Source organism: Papio anubis, chromosome 11 (genome assembly GCF_008728515.1).
Source record: "Papio anubis isolate 15944 chromosome 11, Panubis1.0, whole genome shotgun sequence".
NCBI classification, from domain to species: Eukaryota; Metazoa; Chordata; class Mammalia; order Primates; family Cercopithecidae; genus Papio; species Papio anubis.
Window position 1 is genome coordinate 22988256 of NC_044986.1, and position 25284 is coordinate 23013539.

The 25284-nt window shown below is 47.8% G+C and overlaps 1 long non-coding RNA gene across 1 annotated transcript; it reads right to left on the reverse strand.

Annotated features, from left to right (window-relative positions):
- Positions 1–20356: 20356 nt before the first annotated feature.
- LOC110744220 lies at positions 20357–23591 on the reverse strand. Its single transcript, XR_002524570.2, has 2 exons — positions 21262–23591; positions 20357–20871 (listed from the first exon to the last, which is right to left on the reverse strand). It is a non-coding gene; the product is annotated as an uncharacterized LOC110744220 (long non-coding RNA).
- Positions 23592–25284: the final 1693 nt, after the last annotated feature.

Genomic DNA, 25284 nt, shown 5'->3' on the forward strand with positions numbered 1-25284 from the left:
CTGGAAGGTGGGAGCCACAGTTCCACTTGTCTTCGTGTTCCTGGCAAGTGCTGGGAAAATGTTGAATGACCAGGAAACCGGGGGACAGTGAACCAGCAATATTTGGGGTTTCCAGCCAAGAACTCTATAGACTCCTGGATTTCTCTCCAGTTGGGTTTAGGGGATTTCCTCCCTATTACTAACCCTTGCGACCCACAGCTCCTTCTCACCTTAGTCTTCAGAATCTAGGTTCTATTGCATGAAGGGAAGCTCAAAGTAAGTCAATTCTAAGGTGCCTTTGTGTGTAGTGTTTCCTTCCCTCCCCCAATTTCCTACTGAGACAAAACTCTCCTTTCCTTAAAGTGTCTTCATGGCTAAAGAAGGATAGTTGGAGAGCAAAGGGCTTTCTCAACTAAGGAGTCAAAGAGCAGATGTCCAATGAGCTGATGAAAAACTCTTCTGTCCATTGCAATAGACTTTTCTGTCTATTACTCTCCAGGGATCAGACACAAGAGCAGGTGGACTGAGACTCTGGGGAGTATGCTCGGCTCAGAAACCATGAGCACAGACTCCAGGGTCCCCAGCCAGCATTTCTGCTCCAGCACAAGATGCGTACTGCTCATACCTCCCTCCCTTCCTCCTTTACTTTATATGGTCAACCATGTATCTGACTATGGAAGAAAAAGAATCAGTCTCTCCTTAAAGGAATTTCAGACTCTGGGAGCTGATGTGGGTAACGTTTCAAGGTGGAGTGGGGGTTGATGGGCCACTCGCAAATCCTTTGAACTCACATCACCATAGGGCCTATTAGTCATCATAACAATGACAGCTAGAATTTATTGGGTCTTTACTGTGTGCCAGGAATCAAGCTAGGGCCTATAGGTAATATCTCATTAAATCCTCACAAAACTCTGTTGGGATGAGAGATTGTAACCCAAGAAAAGCTCAAAGTAAATCAATTCTAAGGTGCCTTTCTGTGTAGTGTTTCCTTCCTTCCCCCAATTTCCTACTCAGACAAAATTCTCCCTTCCTTAAAGTGTCTTCATGGCTAAACAAGGATAGTTGGGGAGCAAAGGGCTTTCTCAATTAAAGACTCAAAGAGTAGATGTTCAGTGAGCTGATGAAAAACTCTTCTGTTCATTGCAATTACCAAAGACTTCTAAGGTCATTTTCTCCTCCCTCAAGCTGAAGACCTAGGGGTCTGGATGTCTGGTCCTAGTTACAGCTCTGTTGCTGACTGATTATGTGAATGTGGGTTTAGTTCCTAAACTCTATGCATGGGGTATTATCCTCAGATGAGAAAATAGAGGCTCAAAGAAGCACAGTAACTCACCCAAGGTCACATGTCTGGCATGTAGTGGAGCCAAGATTCAAACCCAGAACAGGAATATAAGAAGACTAGGTGTCCAGGTAGCAGAAACTAATGAAAAGATTCTTCAGGGTATGAGCATTGTAAATGAATCAGCCCTGTCAGGCCTCTGAGCCCAAGCAAAGCCATCATATCCCCTGTGACCAGCACGTATACATCCAGATGGCCTGAAGCAACTGAAGATCCACAAAAGAAGTGAAAATAGCCTTAACTGATGACACTCCACCTTTGTGGTTTGTTCCTGCCCCACCCTGATACGATACATTCTCCCCCACCCCTGAGAATGTACTTTGGATGCCTATCCCAAACCTATAAGAACTAATGATAATCCCACCACCCTTTGCTGACTCCTTTTTCGGACTCAGTCTGCCTGCACCCAGGTGAAATAAACAGCCTTGTTGCTCACACAAAGCCTATTGGTGGTCTCTTCACACGGACGCATGGGACAAACTCCAGCGGATGTTTTTGAAACTTTTACTTTTTTGTATTTTTAAAATTGTAGTAAAAGTATCATTTTAACTGTCAGGCCTCTGAGCCCAAGCTAAGCCATCATATCCCGTGACCTGCACGTATACATCCAGATGGCCTGAAGCAACTGAAGAGCCACAAAAGAAGTGAAAATAGCCTTAACTGATGACATTCCACCATTGTGATTTATTGCTGCCTCAACCTAACTGATCAATGTACTTTGTAATCTCCCTGAGCCTTAAGAAGGTTCTTTGTACTTCTCCCCACCCTTGAGAATGTACTTTGTGAGATCTACCCCCTGCCCACAAAACATTGCTTCTAACTCCACCACCTACCCCAAACCTGTAAGAACTAATGATAATCCACCCCCCTTTGCTGACTCTCTTTTCGGACTCAGCCCGCCTGCACCCAGGTGAAATAAACAGCCACGTTGCTCACACAAAGCCTCTTTGGTGGTCTCTTCACACGGATACACGTGAGACATTTGGTGCCGAAGACCTGGGTCAGTGGGACTCCTTTGGGAGACCAGTCCTGTGTCCTCACCCTCACTCTATGAAGAGATCCACCTATGACCTCGGGTCCTCGGACCAACTAGCCCAAGGAACATCTCACTGATTTTAAATCAGGTAAGTAGCCACTTCTTACTCTCTTCTCCAACCTCTCTCACTATCCCTCAACCTCTTTCTCCTTTCAATCTTGCCACCACCCTTCAATCTCTCCCTTCTCTTAATTTCAATTCCTTTCATTTTCTGGTAGAGACAAAGGAGACACATTTTATCCACGGACTCAAAACTCCAGTACCGCCGGGCGCGGTGGCTCAAGCCTGTAATCCCAGCACTTTGGGAGGCTGAGACGGGCGGATCACAAGGTCAGGAGATCGAGACCATCCTGGCTAACACGGTGAAACCCCGTCTCTACTAAAAAATACAAAAAACTAGCTGGGCGAGGTGGCGGGCGCCTGTGGTCCCAGCTACTCCGGAGGCTGAGGCAGGAGAATGGCGTAAACCCGGGAGGCGGAGCTTGCAGTGAGCTGAGATCCGGCCACTGCACTCCAGCCTGGGCGACAGAGCCAGACTCAGTCTCAAAAAGAAAAAAAAAAAAATTTAACTCCAGTACCTGTCATGGACTCGGGAAGAAAGCTTTCCCTTGGTGTTTAATCATTGCAGGGATGCCTGCCTGATTATTCACCCACCTCCCATTGGTGTCTGATCTTCTGGGGGACGCCTGCCTTGGTCATTCTGTTTGTGGCAAGTCAATTGCGGGCACGCCTGCTTTGGCTGCTCATCCACATTGCAGCCCAGGGCTGCTCACCCCACCCCTTCTCTCTGTGTCTCTACCCATTTTCCACTTTCCTGAGGGCAAGCACCTCCCAACCCGTTTCCACTTTCCTGAGGGGCAAGCACCTCCCACCCCGTTTCCACTTTCCTGAGGGGCAAGCACCTCCCACCGCTTCTTCACTTTCCTGGGGGCAAGCACCCCCCATCCCTCCTCTCCGTTTCTCTACCCTTCTCTTTAAACTTGCCTCCTTCACTATGGGCAACCTTCCACCCGCCATTCCTCCTTCTTCTCCCTTAACCTGTGTTCTCAAGAACTTAAAACCTCTTCAACTCTCGCCTGACCTAAAACTTGAACGCCTTATTTTCTTCTGCAATACTGCTTGGCCCCAATACAAACTCAACAATCCTTTGAGTTCTAAATAGCCAGAAAATGGCACTTTTGATTCCTCCATTTTACAAGATCTAGATAATTTTTGTCAAAAAATGGGCAAATGGTCTAAGGTGTCTGACGTCCAGGCATTCTTTTATACATTGGTCTGCTCCCAATGCAACTTGTCCCAAATATTTCTTCTTTCTCTCCTGTCTGTTCCTTCAGTCTCCACCCCAACCTCTGAGTCCTTTGAATCCTCCTTTACTACAGACTCATCTGACGTCTCCCCTTCTCCCCAGGCTGCTCCGCACCAGGCCGAGCCAGGCCCCAATTCTTCCTCAGTCTCTGCTCCCCCACCCTATAATGTTTCTATCACCTCCCCTCCTCCCACCTGTTCTTGCTTACAGTTTCATTCCTCTATTAGCCCTCCCCAACCTGCCCAATTTCCTCTTAGAGAGGTGGCTGCAGTGGAAGGCATAGCCAAGGTTAATGCTCCTTTTTTCTTTATCCGCCCTCTCCCAAATCAGTTAGCATTTAGGCTCTTTTTCATCAAATATAAAAACCCAGCCCAGTCCATGGCCCATTTGGCAACAACCCTTAGACATTTTACCACTCTAGACCCATAGGGGCCAGAAGGCTATCTTATTCTCAATATGCATTTTATCACCCAATCTGCTCCCAACATTAAATAAAGCTCCAAAAATTAAATTCCGGCCCTCAGACCCCACAACAGGACTTAATTAACCTCGCCTTCAAGGTGTACAATAGTAGAGAACAGTTGCAATTACTTGCCTCTGCTGTGAGAGAAACCCCAGTCATATCTTCAACACACAAAAACTTCAAAACGCCTAAGCCACAGCGGTCAGGCATTCCTTCAGGACGTCCCTCCCCCAGGATCTTGCTTCAAGTGCTGGAAATCTGGCCACTGGGCCAAGGAACGCCCTTAGCCCAGGATTCCTCCTAAGCCGTGTCCCATCTGTGTGGGACCCCACTGGAAATTGGACTGTCCAACTGGCCCAAGGCTCTGACTGACTCCTTCCCAGATATTCTCGGCTTAGTGGCTAAAGATTGACGCTGCCTGATTGCCTCGGAAGCCTCCTGGACCATCACAGATGCTTTGAGTAACTCTTACAGTGGAGGGTAAGTCTGTCCCCTTCTTAATCAATACGGAGGCTACCCACTCCACATTACCTTTTTTTCAAGGGCCTGTTTCCCTTGCCTCCATAACTGTTGTGGGTATTGATGGCCAGGCTTCTAAACCTCTTAAAACTCCCCAACTCTGGTGCCAACTTGGACAACATTCTTTTATGCACTCCTTTTTAGTTATCCCCACCTGCCCAGCTCCCTTTTTGGTCAAGACATTTGAACTAAATTATCTGCTTCCCTGACTATTCCTAGGCTACAGCCACACCTCATTGCTACCCTTTTCCCCAGTTCAAAGCCTCCTTCACATTCTCCCCTTTTGTCTCCCCACCTTAATTCACAAGTATAGGATACCTCTACTCCCTCCTTGGCAACCGATCATGCACCCCTTACCATCCAATAAAAACTTAATCATCCTTACCCTGCTCAATGCCAATATCCCATCCCACAGCACGCTTTAAAAGGATTAAAGCCTGTTATCACTCACCTGCTACAGTATGGGCTTCTAAAACCTAAAAACGCTCCTTACAATTCCCCCATTTTACCTGTTCAAAACCCGGACAAGTCTTACAGGTTAGTTCAGGATCTGCGCCTTATCAACCAAATTGTCTTGCCTATCCACCCCGTGGTGCCAAAGCCATGTACTCTCCTATCCTCAATACCTCCCTCCACAACCTCTCCATAACCCATTATTCTGTTCTGGATTTCATGCATGCTTTCTTTACTATTCCTTTGCACCCTTCAGCCCAGCCTCTCTTTGCTTTCACTTGGACTGACCCTAACAGCCATCAGGCTCAGCAAATTACCTGGGCTGTACTGCTGCTGGGTGTCACAGACAGCCCCCATTACTTCAGTCAAGCCAAATTTCTTCCTCATCTGTTACCTATCTCAGCATAATTCTCATGAAAACACACGTGCTCTCCCTGCTGATCATGCCTGGCTAATCTCCCAAACCCCAATCCCTTCTACAAAACAACTCCTTTCCTTCCTAGGCATGCTTAGGTACTTCCACCTTTGGATACCTAGTTTTACCATCCTGACTAAACCATTATATAAACTCACAAAAGCAAACCTAGCTAACCCCACAGATCCTAAATCCTTTTGCCACTCCTTTCTGTTCCTTAAAAACAGCCCTAGAAGCTGCCCCCACACTAGCTCTCCCTAACTCATCCCAACCCTTTTTCATTACACACAGCCAAAGTGCAGGACTGTGTGGTCGAAATTCTTACACAAGAGCCGGGACTGCGCCCTGTAGCCTTTTTATCCAAACAACTTGACCTTACTGTTTTAGCCTAGCCTTCATGTCTGTGTGCAGCAGCTGCCACTGCTTTAATACTTTTAGAGGCCCTCAAAATCACAAACTATGCTCAACTCACTGTCTACAGTTCTCATAACTTCCAAAATCTATTTTCTTCCTCACACCTGACACATATACTTTCTGCTCCCCGGCTCCTTCAACTATACTCACTCTTTGTTGAGTCTCCCACAATTACCACTGCTCCTGGCCTGGACTTCAACCCAGCCTTCCACATTATGCCTGATACCACAACTGACCCCCATGACTGTCTCTCTATAACCCACTTGGCATTCACTCAATTTCCCCATGTTTCCTTCTTTCCTGTTCCTCACCCTGAACACATTTGGTTTATTGATGGCAGTTCCACCAGGCCTAATCGCCACTCACCAGCAAAGGCAGGCTATGCTATAGTATCTTCCACATCTATCATTGAGGCTACCACTCTGCCCCTCTACACTACCTCTCAGCAAGCCGAACTCATTGCCTTAACTCAGGCCCTCACTCTTGCAAAGGGACTACACGTCAATATTTATATTGACTCTAAATATGCCTTCCATATCCTTCACCACCATGCTGTTATATGGGCTGAAAGAGGTTTCCTCACTATGCAAGGGTCCTCCATCATTAATGCCTCTTTAATAAAAACTCTTCTCAAGTCTGCTTCACTTCCAAAGGAAGCTGGAGTCATTCACTGCAAGGGTCATCAAAAGGCATCAGACTCCATCACTCAGGGCAACGCTTATGTTGATAAGGTAGCTAAAACAGCAGCTAGTGTTCCAACTTCTCTCCCTCATGGTCAGTTTTTCTCCTTCTCATTGGTCACTCCTATTTACTCTCCTACTGAAGTTTCCACCTATCAATCTCTTCCCACACAAGGCAAATGGTCCTTGGACCAAGGACAATATCTTCTTCCAGGCTCACAGGCCCATTCTATTCTGTCTTCATTTCATAATCTCTTCCATGTAGATTACAAGCCTCTTAGAACCTCTCATTTCCTTTCCATCGTGGAAATCTATCCTCAAGGAAATCACTTCTCAGTGTTCCATCTGCTATTCTACTACTCTTCAGTGATTATTCAGGCCCCCTCCCTTCCCTGCACATCAAGTCAGGAATTTGCTCCCGCCCAGAACTGGCAAATTGACTTTACTCACATGCCTGGAGTCAGGAAACTACAATACCTCTTGGTCTGGGTAGACACTTTCGCTGGATGGATAGAGGCCTTTCCCACAGGGTCTGAGAAGGCCACTGCAGTCATTTCTTCCCTTCTGTCAGACATAATTCCTTGGTTTGGCCTTCCCACCTCTATACAGTCCAATAAGAAACTGGCCTTTATTAGTCAAATCATCCAAGCAATTTCTCAGGCTCTTAGTGTTCAGTGGAAACTTCATACCCCTTACCATCCTCAATCTTCAGGAAAGGTAAAATAGACTAATGGTCTTTTCCCAAAAACTCACCAACCAAGCAAGTCATTATGCTGAACCCCCTTGGGCACTCTCTAATTGGATGTCCTGGGTCCTCCCAATTCTTAGTCCTTTAATACCTGTTTTTCCCCTCCTCTTACTCAGATCTTGTATCTTCCTTTTAGCTTCTCAATTGATACAAAACCACATCCAGGCCATCACCAATCTTTCTATATGACAAATGCTCCTTCTAACAACCCCACAATATCATCCCTTACACCAAAATCTTCCTTCAACTTAATCTCTCCCACTCTAGGCTCCCAGGCCGCCCCAATCCTGCTCGAAGCAGCCCAGAGAAACAGTGCCCATTATCTCTCCATACCACCCCAAAATGTTTTGCCTCTCCAACACTTCACTATTTTGTTTTGCTTTTCTTATTAATATAAGAAGACAGGCATGTCAGGCCTCTGAGCCCAAGCTAAGCCATCATATCCCGTGACCTGCACGTATATATCCAGATGGCCTGAAGCAACTGAAGAGCCACAAAAGAAGTGAAAATAGCCTTAACTGATGACATTCCACCATTGTGATTTATTGCTGCCTCAACCTAACTGATCAATGTACTTTGTAATCTCCCCCAGCCTTAAGAAGGTTCTTTGTACTTCTCCCCACCCTTGAGAATGTACTTTGTGAGATCCACCCCCTGCCCGCAAAACATTGCTCCTAACTCCACCGCCTATCCCAAAATTTATAAGAACTAATGATAATCCACCACCCTTTGCTGACTCTCTTTTTGGACTCAGCCTGCCTGCACCCAGGTGAAATAAACAGCCGTGTTGCTCACACAAAGCCTGTTTGGTGGTGCTTCACACGGACACACGTGAGACATTAACCATCAATACACAGTTGATGTGTGTACAATTCAGTGGCATTAAGTACATTCACAATGTTGTCCAACCATCACCACTTTCTATTTCCAGAACTTTTTCATTATCCCAAACAGAAACTCTATATCCTTTAGATAATAATGCCCTCTTCCCTCCTCCCCACCTCCCCTGGTGACCACTCTTCTACTTTCTGTCTCTATGAATTTGATGATTCTAGATACCTCATATAGATGGAATCTATGTATGTATGTAGGTATGTATTTATTGAATTTTTAATTTTTTTATTATACTTTTAAGTCCTGGGGTACATGTGCAGAACGTGCAGGTTTGTTACATAGGTATACACGTGCCATGGTGGTTTGCTGCACCTATCAACTTGTCATCTACATTAGGTATTTCTCCTAATGCTATCCCTCCCCTAGACTACCCCCCACCTCCTGACAGGCCCCAGTGTGTGATGTTCCCCTCCTTGTGTCCATGTGTTCATTTGCCAACTCCCACTTATGAGTTAAAGCATGTGGTGTTGGGTTTTCTGTGCCTGTGTTAGTTTGTTGAGAATAATGGTTACCAGCTTCATCCATGTCCCTGCGAAGGACATTAACTCATCCTTTTTTATGGCTGCAGAATCTACGTATTTATAATATAATATTACAATATTATATTGTAATAATATATTTGTCCTGCGTCTGGCTTATTTTACTAAGTAGGTTTTTAGGGTTCACCCATGTTGTAGTATCCAAATTTCATTCCTTTTTAAGGCTGAACAATACTCCACAGTATGTATATAGCACATATATTCTATCCACCTGTTCATAAACATGTGGGTCGTTTCCACCTTTTGGTTAGTGTGAATAATGCCACTGTGAACAGGGATATGCAAATGTCTGTTGGAGTCCCTGCTTTCAATTCTTTTGTGTATATTCCTAGAAGAGAGTTTTGTTTTGTTTTGTTTGTTTTTTGAGACAGTCTTGCTCTGTTGCCAGGCTGGAGTACAGTGGCGCAATCTCGGCTCACTGCAACCTCCACCTCCTGGGTTCAAGAGATTCTCGTGCCTCAGCCTCCCGAGTAGCTAGGATTATAGGCACCCGTCACCACACGAGCTAATTTTTGTACTTTTAGTACAGATGCGGTTTCACCATGTTGACCAGGACAGTATCAATCTCCTGACCTTGTGATCCACCCGCCTCGGCCTCCCGAAGTGCTGGGATTACAGGCTTGAGCCACCATGCCCCGCCTAACCGGGTTTTTTTATTGTTGTTCAAATCCATTATTTTATTCTCAAAGGCTCTAGCTTTTAAATTACTGTCTGTGCAAGATTCAAATTCTAGGACAAGTGTCTAATGGGTCTTACTCAAGTCACATGACCTCCCTTTGTCCAGAAAAGTGTTGGACCCCTTGGTGGACAGTCCTACAAGATAATCCAATGGAGGCAGGGTGTTCCTCAAAGCAAGACTGTAGTGTCATTACCAGCAGAAGTGCTGTGCTGGTGGCTGAGGGCAGTCTAAACCACAGTTGTTACTGCTGCATCTGTGAAATTGGGAATAGCTAATCTCTCCATGCCGTGAGTTGTGCAGTTCCCACAAAATCATGTATATGGTGGGATTTTGAAAAAAATGAGATCCCTTCAGATAGAAGGTCCTCATGAGACCACAGAATGTTAGCTGGAAAGAAAGGAGCTGGCTGTGGTGCCAGGATGCAGCTGGAAGAAGCACTGCACTTTACACACAGGCAAAGTGAGGTGCCCGGACCAGCAACCAGGAATACCACTCTCACCCCTAACTATGAGCCACTTCTCAGATGTAATAGCCATTCCTCATGACCGCCTTCTCCCTTGGCCATCGTTGTTCAGTCCTATTAGTTTCTTCTTTGGACACTATATATAAGCCAGGCCTTTGAGTCTTCAATATATGATCTCTTTGCCTTTAAGAGGCAAACAGTCTAGGGGCAGAGATAAATGAGTAATTCAGTAACAGCCAAGTGTGATGGCTAATGGAACACAGGCAAGGTGAAAGCATTCTGATGCTATAGAGGGGGAAAAGGAGTCTTTGGTTATTCATTTATTCAACAAGTATTCCGTGAGGGACCACTATGTGCTTGACACTGTGTTTGGTGCAGAAGATTTACAGTGAACAATGCAGACAGTCTCTTATTTCATAGAGTCCACAGTCTAACCTGTGCCTCCACTACCCTAACTAGGAATCTGTACGCTACTAGGAAAGTCCATGGAGTGCCTTCTCCTTTATCGAACCTGCTCTGACTCCCCTAGGCCACAGTGGTCATTTTAAACTTCTGAAGCTGTGTTAGTCCAAGTCCTCCGAGAAGCAGTCACAAAGACAGGGATAAATATGCAAAGATTTTACTAGGGAAAATGTCTATGTGAGGGGAAAAAAAAAGGAGAGGGAACCAAAAAGAATGGGAGCCATGAGGCCTCCACAAAAGTCTGACTCCACGTGAAGAACAGAGGAAGAAAAGGTTGGGTGAAAGCATCCTAGACCATCATGCAGTTTAAAGAAGCTTTGGCAAAGCTGTTGAGGAGTCCTCAGGCAAGGCCAGCCATCAGAGGAGCTGGTTGTCTCCCAGGAAGGAGCCTGCCCTAGTAATCCTGCTGTGCTCAGTCACTGGCTGGGAGCAGCCTATGGGAAATGTGGCCTCAGCATCGATGGACTTCAGAACACAGCAGGTGGGGCCCATCGTTAATTACACTTTCTATAGCTGAAGGCCTGTGAGGCTTACTCCCATTGGCTTCCCAAATGATTTGGACTCCACAGATTATACCTTCAATTTGATGCCTAAATAAAAATTGTTTTCTGCACTTGCAAACTATGTTGGGTGAATCTTGACCTCTCAACTGGCCTGAGGGCCAGTCAAGGGCAAGGGTGCCATCATAATCCTTCGTCCAGTCACCTGTCTATTGATCCATCCATCCACTTTTGTTTTCTGGATATATTTATGTGAGCACCAACTGTCCTGGGCACTAAGAGTACAGAAGTGAACAAGATGACCCTTGAGGAGCTTGCAGGCAACAGAGGAAAGAGGGATTTAATAATGAATCCCACCTATACAGGGAGTTTCTAGGTAAAAGTCAAGTGAGTTTCTATTTCCCCTTCATACCATTTATGCTTCTCCCCATACCAGGAGGGGCTTTTTTCTGAAAGGGCAGCTATCTCCAGGGGACAGCGCCTGCCCTGTGGACGTGAGTCAGCCCAGGGTCAGACTGGCAGCGATGACACAGCCCCTGGATTCTCCCAGGGAACTGCTTCACACCATTTCCCGGAGACACAGAGGGAACAAGAAAGACAAACACTGAGTACAACTCTTCTTCAAGGAGAAACACCCTCATCGCTTCCTCCATGACAACTGTCAGCCCAAGGAGCATCCCTGAGCTGTTTCCTCCCTCAGGAGCTTATCAGTGTGCTCCACAAAATGCAGAAAAACCCAGTCGCTTTCTTGAATGTCTTTCAAGAGTGGTCTCCTCTTTCTCCCCATAGAGAAGTATAATTTAAAACATGCTGAATGAATGTTGACCTGGAGACCAAGAGAATGGAGGCAAATCAGGCAGCAATGAGGATTATAATTTTTCCTCTTCACTAAGTCAGCTCTGAGCTGAGTACATTCCATGCAGACTCTCAGTTGATTCCCATCACAGCACAGCCCAGTTAGCCCATTCTACAGAAGAAGAAACTGAGGCTAGAGATAAAGAAGAACTTGCTAAAAGCCACACCACTGGTAAGTAGTGGAGGTGAGACCTGGCCCCCAAAACTTTTTGCCCCCAGAGCCTGTGCTCTGCTCATGCCTCTGTTGGCGGTTTCTCTTTCAACTTGGCAGGTGGAGTGTGACCTCAGCCATTGGTGAGGAGTTGTAACCAGGGTGCAGAATCTGGACAGGGCCTCCTTCCCTACTGCCACGTGTTGCTGCTGGTCAGTTGGTCTTCACATACAGCATTTCCTCTATGTTCATAGCTATTGGCAACAATGGCAGACTTGGTGTGTTGATACTAACAGAAGTTGTTATAAGTCACACTCCTTTGCAGTTATGTACAGGGCAAATATGATTCCAAAACCCACAGAAAGCTATTACCTCATTTGATCTTAAAGTCTTAGGAGCTAGAGAAGGACAAGAGAACCACCATCACCACTGTACCAAGAGGGACGCTGAGGTATACAGATGGCTTGGCTGACTTCCCCAAGGCCACATAATTTATAAGGCTCTGTAGCTGGTTTTAGTGAGTTCTTTCCTTCTCTCCTGCAGAAACTCAATGCTCTCTTCTTTTGCCTCTTTTCAAAAAAAAGTTATTTGCAAAAAATTGGAAGTTCAGTAATTCTAAAGTGTTCACTATGATTATGATAACTACTAATTACTTACTGCTTCTATTACAAGCTACAAAATATTAAGTGCTTCTCATATGCTGGCATGGTGTCAACACATGCACGGCATTAAGAGTTTAGTGTTACCTCATCCAAGGATGTGTGGAGTTAAATGGGGTCCAATATCTGTGAGGGCCAAAGTGCTCCAATGGTAGAATTCCAGGCATCAGATGGGGTAGGTGCTTTTAAGCCATGGGGCCATCATCTTCTGTAACTATATCCAGGTCTTATAGCTTAGATGCTACCGGATAGACCCTCGGGAGAAATGTGAAGGAGGCTTTTGAGAAAACTTGGCAGGGTCTCGCTGCCAAATAGTAATTATTAGTGGCCTCTGTAAGGTAACCCACCTTCCTGGGTTGCTTTAGCTTCTGTCCTGTCCTGTGGCCTTTCCTGACACCCTGATCCTTGGGTGAATAGTCCCTTCTAGAGCCACCAGCCTTGGGAGCCCTGGGTCATCTGCCAAGCTCCTCCTCCCAGCCGGGTCCTGGGAAGCCGAAGAGGAGATGGAGGTGTGAGAATAGCAAGAAAAACGTCTAGCCAGGCTAGACCCAGCCTAGGTCCTAGTGGTTCCATTTGTCCTCGGGCAGCCCAGGCCCAAGATGCCAGGGCTTGGGGAGGCCTTGGCTGCCAACAGCCCCATGCCGAGATCTTCATTTTCCTCACGGAAGGTTCCTGGCATTAGTCCAGGCTCTGCCCAGCCCACTCCTGTTCCTTCAGGTTCTGAGTTCAAGGGCGATACTATTCACAAGCAGACTCCTGTTTTCTTGTGAAAGTCAAAAAAGACACCAAGTTGTCAAAAAGACTTTTTCAACACCCAGTTCCTGCTGGGTGAAGGGTGCAAGAAGAGGGTCTTTCATGTCTTACTGCATGATGAAATTGCCAAACACAGGATTCTAATTCATCCTTGGGGTGAAAAAAGAAGGTCCTCCCTTTGGGTGGCTAAGAGGCCCAGCTCTCCAAACAGAATTCAGATCACCTCTAAAGTCCCTGTATCATTTCCCATAAAGAACAGAACAGTTCTGAGTCAGCCACAAACATGTCGTCACACATTGAGCATCTATGTGTGTGTCAGGAGCATGGAACAGCAGGAATTCCACTAGCAATAATAACATTATTAAGTTCTCATTGCCTCTCAGGCAGTCTGTTGGGTCTTTACATAAATCATCTCATTTAATCCTCAGAGCACGAGGAAAGTAATTCACCACTCCCATTTTACAGATGTGGAAACCGACGCTTAGAGGTTCTATAGCTGGTAAGCGGCAGAACTGGGATCTGAATTCTGGTCTGACTTCAGAGTCTACGCTCTTAGCCATGAAACCAGCATTCTCATAGTAGAGTCCAGGAACCACATGCTGAGGATCTCCCCAGAATGCTTGATAAAAATGTAGCATCCTGCTTGGGCTTACGGAATCAGAACCTCAGGGAATGGGGCCAGGAAGCTGACATTGGCAATCTTTCCAGATGGTTCTGATGCACGAAAAGTTTGAAATCCCTTACACTGTCCACTAAGTGGGGAGAAAGGGACATTGCATGCCGGGGAGGTGGGGAGGGAGCATGAGTGAGAAGGCCCCAAACAGTATAGGTTACAGCATGATGCACTAAGGATTTGGAATTACTTCAATGAAAAGAGCATCCCTTGGAAAGCTGCCCCAGCGCCTGGCGGTTGTCCTCACACTCTGCCTGCATTAGCTGAGGCCCAACCAGTGAGCTACCCAGCCCCAGGCCTGAGCTGTCCAGGCCCACAGGGGAGTCCTCATAGGGACAATGTTCCTATGCCAGGACTGTCGCTAACTCATCTTGAGGATAACTCTGCTTCCAACCCTCCCTAATTCCTCCATTGAGCAGCTGCCTTCAGAAGGCTCCTTTCTTTCCCCTTGCTGCAGACCTCATCTCTACGTGCCTGAATTCTCAGCACTGCTCTTCTTACTAGGTAACTAGCCCTGAGATGAGGCTTCACTAGAGCTACTGGCAGCGATTTCCTGGGTGGGGTGTTGGGTGGTACTGCCATCTTCTAGGGCACAGAAATAGAAAAGGGAGGCATGTGGCCAGGTTCCAAGTGATCCACGACAAGCCAGACAGGCCCTTCTGACTCACTGAGGCTGCAGCAGGTGGCCTTTGAGAAACAGTGAGACAGAACAGTCCCTTCTGGCCTGGAAATGCCAGCAGGAGGGGGTGGGGGCAGGCTGCTGCTAAGATCTGGGGTTCATTTACTGCAGACTCCACAACCTGTTTCTGCCCCATCATCTCCCTGGGAAACGTGTGGGACCCACTTACTTGCAACCCACACACCCTCAGTACTGTGACTCAACTGGCACTCACAGCAGCCTTCAATATTATTTTTAACCTGACTTCACCTGATTTGTGGGGGGTGGGGCGCGGACCAGGTTTGCCTAGAAAACTCCACTAACAGGGCTGGTCCAAGCTGAAAAGGAAGGAGACAAAGTCCTCTTTCTAGCACCTGGAAGAGCCTTTCCCAGGGTGAACCTGAGAGAAAGAGGCCAGGTCAGCCCACAAAATGGGTGCCAGGAAAATCATCCACAAACTGATCTGTATTCACCACCTCTTTTTCTGGTTCATCTGCCTGGCCATATTTTGTCTGGGGATGACTACTCGCAACCTATGTTGACAACATCTGGCCAGGAGGGAAGGCAGCCCCAAGCCTGGAGAGCTTCAGAGATGGCGGCTTACGCGCAGGCCGGAAGCAGCCCAGATCCCTCTCGCATCCGCCAGCAGAAGTCTCCGCCTCTTCCGCCCACCATGCCCTTCCTGCATATGTTCCCAAGGATCAGGGCAAGGCCAGCAGACGAGCACTTGGTGTGTTTGGCACTGGCTGAGCCAAACGGCAAGTCTTGTTGCTTCTCCATCTGGCTTTCTCTGTGAACTTTGCACTGAACTCTTTCCAGCCGCATCGGTGGCAGCTCTCCTGCCAGGAGGACCCAGTGCCAGGGAGAACAGAATAATTGCCTCTCGTGTTGTGCATGCAGAGCCTTCATTAACATGTCCCCGGAGTGGCATTTGCAGCCCTCTGTCACAGCAGCCTGCCATTGAATACCACAAAACTCATCACCCTCAGATTCTCCACTGTCTTGAAAGAGCCAATAGCCCTGTGTTTCTTCGAGCTGCTTTGGTTCATTCGGAAAGTCATGTCATTGTTGCTGTTGTTATTTACGTAGAGAAGATTTCTCTATTGCCTTGCTCACCAAATAGCGCATGTAAGTGGCCTGCCCAGTCACTCTTGTTTTCTTCCTTTCTGACACAAGGAAGCCATGCTTCTAAGGAGACATGTGACAAAGAGTGCGGGATGGAGGGGCACACGTAGAAATCAAAAGTCATGGCATTTAGTCATGGTGCTGGGTTTTAGTCATGGTGCTGCCAGTGGTGAGGTGTGTGACCTTGGGCAAAACTACGCATTGCCAAATGTCATTTTCTTCCTGTACAAAATAAGGGGTTGGCATTGACACACAGATTCACAGAATCTTTGAGCTCTTCTCATCTACCTGTCATTTTATGGATAAGTAAGTAGGCCCAGAGGGGCCGTTCAACTAACCCAAGATCATGTAGCTAACTAATGTTAAGACTTGAGACCCAGCATTCAGACCTTCTGCCTCCTGGATTTGGGTGGGATTGGATGAAAGAGGGAAACATTTTAAGAGAGCCAAGGCACAGTGACGGGATTACACTCTCTGTGCATGCAGGGAAGTATGTAGGGATGACTTTTCCTTCACATCAAAGATTCCAGGGCTTAGAATGGTAATTCTATCCACCCCAGGGCAATTTCGTCCCTTAGGGGACATATTTAGTTGTCACAATTGGGGTGGCCAAGGAGAAAAGGGGAAAAATTCCACTAGCATCTAGCAGAGACTAGAATGCTACAATATACAGGGCAGCTCCCACAACAGGTAATGATCCAGTCCAAAATGTCAACAGTGCTGAGGTAGAGAGCCCAGTTAGACACAAGCCCTCTTCTCTACTGCCAGTCTTCTCTAGAATTTTAAACATTCTTGCTTTCTTACCTTCAGCCACAAAAGCACTTTTTTTTTTTTTTTTTTTTGCTGATTTTGTTACTGATGTTGGTTCTAAAAAATATGATTTTTTTCTTGAGTATACAAATTACCCAAGCTTTTTAAAGAATAGAAAATTCAGAAAGACACACACTAAAATCAATCAGCTATCATCCCACCATCCAAGGGTAAGAATATTTTGGTATTTGGTATTTTTTTCACATTACCTCAGATTCACAGAGCACACCCTGCTTTCTCTGTTTCGTGGCTTTTCTCAACAATTCTCTTTTCCACCCTATCCCCATTACTACCTGTTGAGATCTCACCTTCGCTTCAGTTATCTCGAATAGCATTCCTCCAGGAAGTGTCACATACCACTCAGAACCCCACCTGCGCTGGAAGCGAACTCTCCTGCCTTTATATTCCTATAGCACTTTGTAGCTCACAGATGTCAATTTTGACACTTTTAAAAATATACCAGTTATGTGTAAATTCCCTGAGGGTAGGGATTAGATTTTAGTCTATTGAAAGTGTGTCCCCCCACCCTTCTCTCTCTCTCTCTCTCTCTCACTCACATACACATTCACACAAATACACATACACATGCATTCTTTCTCTCTCACACACACACACTACAGTGCAAGCACAGCACTTAAGATGAGCTCCATCCGCTTTCCTCTCCTGATATCACCGTATTCTTACTTTCAGAATAAATAACCATCCTTTAGTCACAGAGAACATTTCAATCATTAGTGGCTTTGGTTGCCCCATCATTTGCAATTATTCTAGAGCTCTTCTTTCTATGTGAATTTCGAAGATGTTTAATATTGTAATAAAAATGAAAAGTTTTCACTTAAAGATCCCTTATTATGTGTCAGCTATTTTGGGGAAAGATGGTTATTTAAATTTTCTGATTCAATCCAAACTGTGGAAAAGCATGATTATCACTTTTTTACAAACGTGAACACTGAGGCTTAGCAAGGTAACCTAACTTGTCCAGGGTTGTCTGACTAATTAGAGGAGGCACTGGGATTTAACCCAGGGTTACTTGGCTCCAGGACTATGTGTACCACCTTGAAGCTTCCCAAGTCCCAAGGAATCCACCTGCCTCTACTCATCTCTTTTTCTACAGTAAGAGGCAGCAGGCAGGTGCATTAGTGCCTATGGTCTAATGGTCTGGGTGGCCCTAGGCAAGGCAAAGAGAGGTCATAGAGTCCAGCCCAACTCCTTGGCATGGGAACCTCTGGCTGGTAAGCTTCTTGGGAGCCTCTTGAATGAGTATGCAATCCAAGGCCACAGGAAACCAACCATTCCCAGGTCTGTGGGCAGGTGGCATCTTGAAGTCTATTCTGTTGGTCTGGTACTTCCCAATGCCTTGTACTAAGTGTGTCACATGGGAGGGGATAATGGGTGACTCACCCCACAGACACTTGTCTACTGGGAGGCCAGCATCCTATTTCTCCTTAGCAGGGGGCTGACCATGGCAGGGGCATGACCATACCAGGGCAGGTTGGGGCTGAGCTCTGACAGAGGAGGACACATCTCTTCTTCCAAACTATCCCTTCTTTCCCAGTCAAGCTCAGCCTTGCTCTCCAAGGTTCTGAAGTAGTTTCCAATACTGAGGAGGGTTTCTCCCATTTTTTGTAGTGTGGCAGACCAAGTACAGGCTCTGCTTCAGGTTTAGCTTTGTGTCAAGCCCAGTTCTGCCAATGAGGTGATTTTGAACAAGTTGCTTGCCTTCTCAGAGCCTCAGCTTCTCCTTCTGTAAAATGGTAAGAATGGCACCCAACCTCGAAGGGCTGGAATGAGAATTCAGTGAATGATGGATAGAAATTGACATCATGCTAAAAAATCTCTCTCCTTTTTTCTTGTAGACATCAGAGGATGGTGGGAGGGTGGTTTGAAAATGTGGGAGAGGGAGCTGGGCGAGGTTACTCATGCCCGTAATCCCAACACTTTGGGAGACTGAGGTGGGCAGATCGCCTGAGGTCAGGAGTTGGAGACTGGCCTGGCCAACATGGTGAAACTCCGTCTCCACTAAAAATACAAAAATTAGCCAGGCATGGTGGTGCACACCTGTAGTCCCAGTTACTTGGTAGGCTGAGGCAGGAGAATCAGTTGAACCCAGGAGGTGGAGGTTACAGTGAGTCGAGTTCGCACCACTGAATTCCAGCCTGGGCAGAAAAGCAAGACTGTCGGAAAAAAAAAAAAAAGAAAAAGAAAAAGAAAGAAGGAAAAAAAATGTGGGAGAGGAAAGTGGGTTGGAATGGAGAAGCTGGGAGGAGCAGGCAAGGAGTGGCCCATTCCTTCCCATTTGATTTTCTACTTGGAGCTCGGGTGGAGGAGAATCCCTCTGCTGGTTGCTGGCAACCGCACTCAAGTACAATTTGTGCAGATTAAACCTGCTGTTCTAAACCACTATGTGGGCTTAGGATCAGCTTCACTCCATTTCCATGAGGCCGTGGAACCCAGTGGTTAGAAGAACAGGCTCCACCACTGTGTAGCCTTAGTCAAGTCCCTCAATCTTAGAGCCCCTGGTTTCTCATCTGTAAAGTTGGGATGTTAATATCTTATTAGGTTGCCTGGATGATTGAATTAGATCCTGCATAGGCTGTGCTTTGCTCAGAGCCTGACTTGTAAGATGTGCTTTATCAAGGCAAACCTGCTGTTCATTCTTGCTATTGTCGTTATCATTGTTCCTAGCCACAGATGGTGTTCTTAACCTGGGCCGCCTGTCTTGGAGACATGCCCATTGGGAGAGCGTGGCCAATTCACCAGGGGCCCTTAGCCCCATGCATGGCGGCCACATCATTTACCAGATGAGCCAGCTGGGCCAGCCTCATAACTGAGGGACAGCTACCCAGGTGTTAGTAGAGGCTGCATTCCAGTGACATTCCTCCTTGGCAGAAACTTCAAAACTAGAGGGAGACATTACTGCGGCAGGCTGGTAAGGCATTCCAGGCTTCCAGACCTCAGGCTTACAAGACAAACTTAACCTGATGTAACACAGAGTGTAATAAGAAGCATCAGCTGCACTCCTGCTCATCTTTGGCAGACGGAGCGCTGGAGAGGGCAGTAGAGCATGGAGGCTGATGGCAATCCTCATCCACTCAGGCCTTGCCTGAAGCCCTTGAAGACAGAACTCTGATTCTTTCACCAGGATGACCTAGGGACAGGCTTCCCCTCTTCCATATGCAAAGCTGCTCTCCTCCTCCTGCTCCTTCTCTGCCTTTTGAGGAAGTCACCTGGGGTGGGGATGGGGGCTCAGTTGACCTTTCTGCCTGGTGTCTCTCCTGGTAGAATGCAGACTCTTGGAGCCTCCCTGTTACGATGAGAAGCCAGGTAGAGGCTGGATCCTTCAGTTGGGGGACTTTTAGTGGCCCCTGTTGTGGACCTGACCTCACTCTTGGTCTGCAGGGCCCCAGATGGGAAGGGCCCTAGGCGAGCTCATGGTGTAAGGGAGAGGGGCAAGCATACAGACAAAGCAGACAAAGTCCATGAATCAGTCGAATAGCATCATGCCTAGGATTGCAGAACCACCCTAAGGTCTAAGGGTCTTGCCACCTAGTAGCTGTGTGGTCACTGGCAAGTCGTTAACCTCTCTATGCCTCAGCTTCCTGTAAAAATTTGGATAATTGCACCCACCTCATGGGGCAATTTTGTGAGGATTAAATGAGTTAACATAAGAAGAGCCATTTGCAACAGGGCTGGTCTGCAGCCTGTTCTGTCTCTGTGTTAGCTGTCAGCACTAAGTGCTCCAGGTACCACAGACACAGAGTCAGGTGACCAGGAGGGACTGAAACTAGGAGTGGCAGGGCTGAGGGGTCACTATGGTGGTCAACAAAGACTCCAAAAGGAAGTGGTGCTTAAACTAAGCCTTGAAATCTGAGTTGTTGACAGTGAGTGGGGATAGAGGGACAGAGGCTGACACATGAGGGCAACAGGCCATGGTTTGGATTCACCAGAGCCCAAGAGAGGTTGGGAGAGAGGGGGCTGGAGAGGGGCACAGGGGCTGATCCCAGAGGTCCATGAAGACCAGCATGTGCTTAGAAAGGTGGCAGTGGCCCAGGGAGCATGGCTGGGAGAGGGCAAGGGTGGAGGCAGGAGAACCAATTTGGACAGGAGGTGGTTGTGAGTCCAGAGCAGAGATGAGCAATAGTGAGGGTTGACCTGGACAGCAAGGCACTCGGGCAATAGACGTCTCAGGCCTCTGTGGCGCCGAGTGTGGCAGTGAGGCAGAGGGAGGCTTCAGGATGTGGCTCAGTCTGGCTGGTGGGACCCAGGGAATGGGCTACTTCGTTCTCAGAGAGAAGGGACTGAGAAAAAAAGAAAAAGGGGAGGCAATGGACATGCAGTGAGCACCTGTGACGTGCTAGGCGCTAGGACAGATGGTGTTCACTTAACCCTTAAGCCACCTCTCCACGAGAATAAAAGTCCTCCCCAAACAGGAAACTGAGGCCCAGAGAACGTCCGTGACTTGCTGAAATTCACACAGCCTGGAAGCGCGGGCTCCGGCTCTCTGACTTCTAGTTCTTCTCCAGGCTGCCTGTTTATCTTCAGCTGTCTTCAGGCAAACCAGACTGTGGGAGGACAGCCCCACGCCTTCGCCCATGTGAGTGTGCCCCAGCAGAAACACTGCTGTTGAGTCAGACGATACAAACTGACACCGCCTCACGTGACTTATAGATATTTTCATTTTTGCTTACTTTTACTCAGCCAAGGACTTCAAAGGAGCATCATTCCTGGAGGATTTGTTCACTGACGTGTCACAGGCGAGCCTAAGAGCAGGAAGGAAATGGCTCAGAGACCAAAACATCTGTCCCCTGTATTTCTTGCCAGGTTCTGGGGCTGAGACTCCTGGGGCTCACCTGGAGCCTGGGCTTCTCTCCACTTTGAAGGGCTTGACCACCCCCGCATGGGCTGGAGCTTAGACCGTTGGCCCACTCCTTCCTTTGGGGTGGGGGAAGATGTCTGCAGGAAGCATTTCCAGCACTGGGAAGGTGCCTCAGTAGCTCGACCCTATAGCAGGGCCCCTGGGAGGAGGAGAACAGTTCATTAATGCCTGCCAGGTGCTACACTGCTTATGTCTCACAGAAACACGAATGTCATTGTCCCTGCGAGGATGAAAAACCAGGGGCTCAGAAATGTTAAATAAATTGGCCCAGGTCACCCAGCTAGGACGGCATTGATTGGAGATTCCTACAGGTCTCGGGAGCCCCCCTCGGCCCCTCTCCAGTCCAGAGCGAGGCACTTGCGGCGCTTATAAAAGTCTTTACTTGTTTGAAGCCCAGTTCCTCTCAGGTGTTGCTTTTTTCTGTTTCTTTTCTTTTTTTAGGCCTTGGGGGTTGGGGTGGGAGACCAAAGGTGGAGTTGTGCTATTTTACACAACTGACTTGGCTTGCGCGTCATCTAAACACCAAGTTCCGTTCTCAGAGGAAGTGAGAGGTGTCCAATTCGGTCATGCAGAACGCAGCTGGGCTGCTCGAAACGAAACAAAGCGGCTACTCCGAAGGAGGTGTTGTCCCTGGGCCGGTCCAGGTTGAGTCAGAGCAGACGCCACTCCCACGTCAAAAATCAAAAATACCGGGCCACTGTCCCATGGAGCTGGGCCACTCACTCAGGTCATTTTCACCCCACTTCTGAAATCCACATTAAAGGAAAAAAGAAAAGGGAAGGGAAGGGGAAAAGGAAAGGAAAGGAAGCAGAAACCAGGATGATGACAAGGAAAGCCACCGAGTCAGACCAGCGCCTGTGCACCTATGTGGGGCGTGCCAAGCCCCTGACGGCCGCAGCTCCGGACAGTGCTTTGCCCATCAGGCCATCTCAGCCTTGGTTATATTCAGGACCCAGCAGCACATCCATGTTGTGTGGGGCCCAAAGACTTACAATTTGGGACACTCCTTAATAAAAAGAATACAAAAGTATGAAAACAAAATTAAGTACAAAAGTGGATATTTACCTGGGGGTGGGGAGGGAAATCACAGCAAACTGTTGACACCCTACAGATTGGCCCCTTCCTTCAGCAGTCTACGTAGGCAGTTTACCAGAAATGCGCACACAGCAACGCTTCCTGTTTGTAACCTGCCTTCCCTTCCCTGCCTAGAACGCTCCCAGCATCTCCCTGCTCTCTTGGGCAACAGAAGCGTGTGTCTCTTCATCTTTACAGTAAGAGCACCTCGGATGAGGCTTCTGAGTCGACCGTCCTGAAAGCTGTGGGCTGGTGGACATCACCCAGGGCAGGTGTTCCTAACGTTTTTGGGGTCTTGGTTGCCTTTGAGAATTGAATGAGAGTTATGGAACCCTCCCCAGAAAAATGCCTACTCAAGTCTACCAAATTTTACATACAGTTTTAGGGATTCTTAGATTCCTTAAAGCCTAAAGTCTATCTGCAGATCCCAGATAGGGAGCCCATTACCTAGTGTAGTCCACTCATTTCACAGATGAGGCAACGAATCCCAAAGGGGTGAGCAGCTTGTGCGAGGTCACCCAACTGGCCTCAGATCCAGCTCTTGACTGCCTCCCTTTCTCTATTGTAACAGCTTTGCCTTCAGCACTGGACTGAGAGGGGGGTCTTCAGGGGAAGGAGACCCCAAGTTAGGGCCCCTCAGAGGGTCTTTCTTATGTCTTTTGGTCTATCCCAGACACTTACTTTTGCCTAGTGCACCTCAGGGAGGGCAGGATATGATGGCTTTGAAATACAAACACAGACAGGAAAAAGACTCCCACAGCATGTGCATATAAATGCAGTAAGAAATATAAAGGAGAGAGAGAGAAAGCAAGAGAAGTTGTAAGCAAATAATATGCAAAGCTCCTGAGAAAGAACTTGGGCTGCTCTGTTTGGTAGCTGGAGACCTGAGCCCTGGGGAAATCCCAGAAAGAGTCAGATCTGATTGGGCCCTAGCTGAGGTCCTGTCCTCTCACTTCGCTCTCTCCTTTCCTACCCACCTTGGGTTGGGGTCTGCTTGGTGCCCCAAGCTGTGTGCTTTGCAGGTAGGACTTCTTCTTCCTCCACAGCTTCTCCCTCCCCCAGCCTCAGCATCCCCCCGCCCCCCGCACCATGACCCCAAAGCTGCACAGCTGCCTGGATACTTCCTCTGAGCCCCAACAAACTGAGATCTCCTGGTACCACCCCCATTGGCAACTGGCTCTTTTTTTTCATGGCATATAGAATCACTTACAATTTTGTATTTATTTGTTTCAGGTCCATGTGCTTCTATGAGACCTTAAGCTCCGTGTGAGCAGGGCCTGGGTCCTTGGTGCATTTGGCCTGGCATGTGGAGGCTGTCCCCCATCCCTTGCTGATTTAAACAAATGGTGGCATCTGGAGGTTTGGACCAGGGCATAGGAATAAATGCCCCCTGGGCCACTCATTCCTGAAATCCTGTCCAGGCCTGAGCGCAGCTGGGAGCTTGCTTAAGCATTTAGCCTGCAGGCACAAACGGTAGGTGAGCAGGTGGTCGGTGCAGTTAATGGGCCCAGCTCCTCAGAGCAGAGCCACCAGCCAAGCAGGCGCAGACCTCCAGGGCGCCTCGTGTATCTTTAAAGTGGGTTCTGGATGCTCCCTCCTTTTCTCATGAGCCTGTCTCTTTGAGTTGTGAGGCTCCCTCAAATTCCCAGTCGGCTGGCTCACCAGAGGTCATGCCAGGGGCTGTCAGCCAAGGTCGTGAGTAGATGACTGAGATGGGCGTTCCCTGAGGGCTGCACACACCAGGAATGAGTAAGAAGCTCTGAAACAGCGCCCTCTCCTGTCCGCTGGACTCACCTCCAGATAATGGAGCTGTCTTGAGGGAACAGCCTGCCGTTCATACCCGATATTTTCCCTTTCATTCCATTTAGTTTTAGGTAGAGTGTATTCTTTTTCTTTTTTTTCAACTTGACACCTGTGACTCCGTGACAGATCGCCGTCTGTCACGTGTGTGTGACTATCTCCCTACCAAGGGCCAGCAAGCCCTAATCAAGTATTCTTTCTTCTTCCTCTGTTTCTTCTCAGTGTTGGATTGCTGGGGTGGGGAGGGGAAGGATTTATGTGACAAAGAAGCCTGAGGTCCACCCTGTTTCTCTCCTCCCAGGCTTGCTGCCCTGGGAGCGGGGGCTGTGGAAGGAGTGCACTGTTATCCACCGTTAGCCAAATTCCCCTTAACAGTTTCTCACCCCGCCTTTGTCTCATCCCCGAAGCAACTGGGAGCAAGATCTGACCACAGATACCCAGGGATGGGCGGGGGGCCGGGGCCAGGTGAGTTCATCCCAGCAGGTGGGTGCCTGCTCCAGCCTGCCCCTTGCTTCTTCTGAAACACACTCCAGCAGAGCAGCCTCCTTCCATCTCCCAACCTCAGATGAAATAATCAGTATGAAATTTTCTGTCTCCTGACAAGATGCCACATACTTAATTTTCTTGCACCAACCACCTTTGCAGGAAGATAGGAAATAAACTATGATAGGATATTTAGGCAGCTGAATATAACTGATTGGTACTCTTGGGGGTAAGGCTGGGGGAGGGGGAGGGTACACCCAGCATTCTCATCCTCTCTAGTTAATCATGATGTGGCTTTCAGCAGAGCCACAGCCTCAGTAGAAGCGAGATGTCCTCATGGCCAAGTGACGAGTCTCTCGGCGTCATGACAATGCCCAGCAGCCTCCCTCCCTGCCTTACTCAACGCTGACTATGCCTTAGATCACTGCATCATGGCTTTGGCACTTTGTCTATGTTCCGGAAAAGCCTTTGCTCTGTC